Below are 5,276 nucleotides of genomic sequence, written 5' to 3'. Positions count from 1 at the left end.
TCAGACTGCAAAGGACATCAGATCATCTTGCTTATCCTCTTGCTTCCGGACAAAATTGCACATTAATGATTCTGGGTGGAGGTGTGTTTCACATATCAAATAATTTCGGGAAAAGCTGACTTTAGCATGAAAACTCAGTCAAAGCTAAAGACGGCTTTCCCTTGGGTCTAGTATTCCTGATATTATGTCAATTTCATCCTGGTGCTAATTCAAGGAAATGGACACAATTTTTCAATTACAGATTATTTAAATAATCACAGAGATGTACATTCTGAACAGGCAGAAGCGCACATTTCATGGAAAGCAGAATGACTTCCCCCCACCTTGTCTCTAGGTTAACAAGCTATTGATGCTTAGTTGTAGTATGCACGAAGCGGTCACATTTTTTTGAGGAAGAGGTTGACAAACACCATGCATTTTTCAAAACTCACATAATTCAACACAAATTTTTCTATTGTAATAAATTGTAAGGCAGGGGGATGCATCCAAAGACTTCATAAATAGCACAATTGCCATGTAATTTCATTTTTAAATATACATTTTAAGTATATGAAATAGCATAAAAATTACACAATAAATGACCCATAAAACCATAAAACCTTCACCCTTTACATAGCTTATTACATCTAATTTCATTCCATGGCTCTTGATTTGGGGGCATGTTTAACAACACTACCACTCAATGAGTTCTGAGCCATTGTTATGGTATATACAAACAATTATAAATTGTAAGAGCACTGAACATTAAGATAACAGTACAATATAACAACAGTTACACAATCATTCAGGAATGTTTTCAGGCTATAAAGTCAAGTGTGGTTCATGGGATACTTTTATTTCCAATATTTTCGCTTACCAGCCAGAGTGCTGCTAGCTCATGGGCTAGCATAGATGCTATCTGTGGTCAACCTACTCAGCTCCCAGGTTTGAAGGAATGTGATTCATGGATGGTTTTCAAAGTGTGTGTGTGTGTGTGTGTGTGTGTGTGTGTCTTCAAATTTTTCATGTCAAGTTATATCGCATATAAATACAAGATGTAATATACAAAATATAAATGGTATAATTAAGTCAAACCATTTCAAGTTGGTGTCTTTCAGTGTTGTGTAATATGGGAATATCTCACATCTATATCCAGTAACAGTTATCATGATTACTAATGAAATTTTAGGAAGAGTTGCTTTATACCATATTCTCAAACCAAAAATGTGATCTATGCCCTCACATTAAGCCATATTGCTATAGACTTGATGTGGTTTGGCTGTGTCCCACCCATATCTCATCTTGAACTGTAGTTCCCATAATCCCCACGTGTCATGGGAGGAACCCAGTGGGAGGTAATTGATGGGGGTTGGTTACCTCCATGCTGGTCTCGTGATAGTGAGTGAGTTCTCACAAGATCTGATGGTTTTGTAAAGGGCTTTTCCCCTTCTTCACTCTGCACTTCTCCCTGCTGCTGCCATGTGAAGGACATGTTTGCTTCCCCTGCCATGATTGTAAGTTTCCTGAGGCCTCCCCAGCCCTGTGGAACTGTGAGTCAATTAAACCTCTTTCTTTTATAAATTACCCAGTCTCTGGTATGTCTTTATTAGCAGTGTGAGAACAGACTAATACAGGACTAAATTGTGTTTCCCCAAAATTCATAGGTTGGAGCCCCAACCCCCCGTGGGACTATATTAAGTATAGGGCATTTAAAGAGGTGATTACAATTAGAAATCATGAGGGTAGAACCCTCACCCAATAGGATTGATGTCCTTATAAAAGATGAAGAGACATCAGAGCTTGCTCTCTCTCTCTTTGCCCTTTGAGTGTGTGTGTGTGTGTGTGTGTGTGTGTGAGTGTGTGTGTGTGTGTCTGTCTGTAAAGAAGAGGTCATGTGAGCACACAGCAAGAAGGAAGCTGCCTACAAGTCATGAGAAGAGGCCTGAGTGTTTAGGTGAGAATCTGTTCCATGTTTAGTCCTTCCTATCAACAAGATCCTGACATGATAAGCCCAATGGTAACCAACCTCCCAGCAGGAACAACATAACTGCCCCTTCCCCTGCCTACTCCCCTGTCCTCTCCACCACATGAAATTCTTGACTTACCAGTTTCACATAATTTCTCATCCTAGTGGGAACCATCTTGCTAATGTTATAATATAGCACTTATAAAATCAGCCTCAGACTTTAAAATTTACAAAACAGTTTATACTAGCATAAAAGAAATTAAGATGTAAGCTAATAGTTGAGTTCATCATGAAACTTAAAGTAACTACATGGTATTACTCACACGGTGCCTTGGAAGGACTAACACAGATTTTTAATAACACAAAGGACATTCAAATAGTCAGGAGAATAGATTTCCTCCCTTCCAACTGAGGAAAAGTAGAAATAAAATAGCTTAAGTTGAAACCAGAAGTTTATTAGATTTAAAGACTTAGAAATGGTTAAATTAGAATTAGAATTTAGACTTAAATTCCAAAAGATTTAGATTGGTTAAATACAATTAGAAGAAGAAACTTAAAATACTATTTCCTGTTAAAGCACAAGATGAGAGATGCCAATTGTGTTAGTCCATTCTCACTCTGCTATAAGGTCATACCCAAGAGTGGATGATTTATAAAGGAAAGAGGTTTAATAGACTCACAGTTCCACATGGCTGGGGAGACCTCAAAATCAGGGTGGAAGGTGAAGGAGGAGCAAAGGCACATCTTACATGGTGGCAGGCAAGAAAGCATGTACAGGGGAACTGTCCTTTACACAACCATCAGATCTTGTGAGACTTATTCACTATCATGAGACCAGCATACAAAAAAACCCGCCCCCAGGATTTAATTGCCTTCCACTGGGTCCCTCCCATCAGGTCCCTCCCATGACATGTGGTGATTATGGGAACTACAATTCAAGATGATATTTGGGTGGAAACACACAGCCAAACCATATCACCAATCTTTCAGAAATGGTTAGAACATACAGCTCAGGGTATGCAGACTGACCTTTCCTTGGAGGCAGGTACTATATTTATTTTGTTCACTTCTGATTTATTGGTAGCTGGAATGTGTGTGGCACATAGGCATTTATTGAACAGGCATTCAATAAGCACTTGTTGCATGAATGAAAGACTCATTAAAATCTAAAGTCAAATATATTAGCTATAGTGTATTTGTTTGATCCAACATTCCTAATCATTGAAAGTGAAAAGAATTTTAGAAATCTCAAGGGATGTACCCACCGTAAAAATGGGAATTAGTGCAAATCTAAAATTGGGTCTCCCAGCCCTTTGTTCTGTCAATTAAAAGACTCTGCCACCCTTTTAGGAAAAAAAGATGAGCAAAATTTGAGTGGAGAATCAATGGATAATGTAAAATTTTACTTTCAAATATTTATTGACACATATCTACTGTGTAAAGTGGGAACAACAAAAAGTAAGTTGCTGTTTATCCTGTCCTTCAGCCCAGACCTCTGTCCCAGGTAATCTCAGAATCTTTACACCCAGCCTCACATTCCCTTTGCAAATGATTCTCCAACCTCTGCATATTGTAATGCCTGCACCAAACCCTCTCAGGATCAGAGTCAGGAATGAACTTTGGGTCCCCAAAACTGGTTAACATGAATGACACTCTGATCTGAGGCACCCAATGAAGGGGAGTTAGCAACTTGTATTTTCCACAAAACATCAGATGATTCAACATATCAACTACTTAGAGACCCAATTATCAGCAGTAAATTCAGACTAGACTAAAACGTCTTGCATCCATACTTGCTAAGCATTGCTATGGTGCTCTTGCAGGGCATTTTAAAAAAAAAAAAAAAAAAAAAAAACCCTGCAAGAGCATCATAATATGGGGATGATAATTCCTACTGCATGGAGTAGTCCAGAATTCTACTTAACTCTACAGAGGTTATCCCCATCTTACAGATAAGGAAAAAGCCACAATGAAGTGAAGCAAACTGCCCAATACTCCTCACAGACTTGAATTGAAGTCAGATATTTTTATTCTACCTCCAGTGTTGCTTACATTATATCTTGAGTAACCATGGAATTCATAGGCAATTAAATAGGGTGACCATCTATTTTATCATCCAAATGAGTAACCTTCTGAGAAAAGAAAGACCATGATAACAAGTATAAACTGGCTCTATTCTGGTCAAGATGAAGGAAGGTCACCATCGTCCTGTCCACTGACCCCTCCCCACACCACCACGGGTCTGCAATTCCATCATAATCCTAAATTACTCCATCATAAAGCTTTCCTTCTTTTGGGCCAGCCTATGTGCCTATAGTTCTTAAATTCCTAAATAGGAATTTTTACTTTTCACACTACAAAAAATAGCTGGAGTGTTACAAGGGATGCTAAATGAATCAGAGTCAACAGTGTTGTGCTCATCAAACACGGTGTCTCACGCCTGTAATCCCATTACTTTGGGAGGCCGAGGCAGGAGGATTGTTTAAGTCCAGGAGTTTGAGACCAGCATGGGAAACATAATGAGACACCATCTCTACAAAAAAAGAAAATTTTTAATTAGCTGGGCATGGTGTTACGTGCCTGTAGTCCCAGCTACTTGTGAGGCTGAGGTGGGAGGATCACTTGAGCCAGGAGTTTGAGGCTACAGTGAGCCATGATCACATAACTACACCTAGCCTGGGTGACAAAGCAAGACCCTGTCTCGGAAAAAAAAAAGTGTGTGCATATTAATTAAATTAAGATTGCTTAAGGAAAGTCCATTTCAATTCAAAATTTCCAAGAAAGAGTAATTCCTTTTTTCTTTTTAGGGTAACATCAATAGCACTTTGCAGAGGGATGAAGAATGGAGTGGAAGTAAGTTGGACTCTAAGACCCCAATTTCCTACCCAGTACCACAACATCATTCTATATTTATATAATGTCTTTGGGTTGGGAATTTGATACACAGGGGTTATTAGCTAGGGAACTGCTCAGCAAATGGTAGAAAATGTCAATTCCACTTATTATTGCTTAATTAGAACTTTTAAAAAGTTATTTTCAAATTTCAGCATTTTGAAATGTCAACTTATAACACTGGCAAATAATTTTTTAAAAGGCTGTAAAAACCAAGCCTTATACCTTTGCCTTTTAGAAATAACCCATAGTGACACTGGATTGCTTTGGAGAGCTGCAAAACCTCTCATCTCCCCAGATCCCCAGAGTTCACTTCCCTGCACTGTAAAATAAAACTGGGAAAAGGGCTTGAATAGAAGTTACATAGGTTTAAGCTCAGAGTTGATCAGATACTTTGTTTTCAGCCATTCATGAGGGCCAGGCTCCACTTTATAGACAG

At 38.6% G+C, this 5,276-nt stretch overlaps 2 long non-coding RNA genes across 2 annotated transcripts in view; both read left to right on the top strand.

Annotated features, from left to right (window-relative positions):
* Positions 1-5,276, top strand: part of LOC131383332 (uncharacterized) — a 247,892-nt gene that overhangs the window by 29,563 nt on the left and 213,053 nt on the right. The window lies entirely within an intron of this gene.
* LOC131383331 (uncharacterized) overlaps positions 14-5,276 on the top strand; it is a 22,909-nt gene continuing 17,646 nt past the window's right edge. The window contains exon 1 of the long non-coding RNA XR_009213309.1: positions 14-4,798. This is a non-coding gene — a long non-coding RNA (uncharacterized LOC131383331). The remainder of the gene's footprint in view (positions 4,799-5,276) is intronic.

The sequence above is a fragment of the Hylobates moloch genome, unplaced genomic scaffold (genome assembly GCF_009828535.3).
Source record: "Hylobates moloch isolate HMO894 unplaced genomic scaffold, HMol_V3 SCAFFOLD_4, whole genome shotgun sequence".
Classification (NCBI taxonomy): Eukaryota; Metazoa; Chordata; class Mammalia; order Primates; family Hylobatidae; genus Hylobates; species Hylobates moloch.
This window is presented reverse-complemented; position numbering and strand designations above follow the sequence as displayed.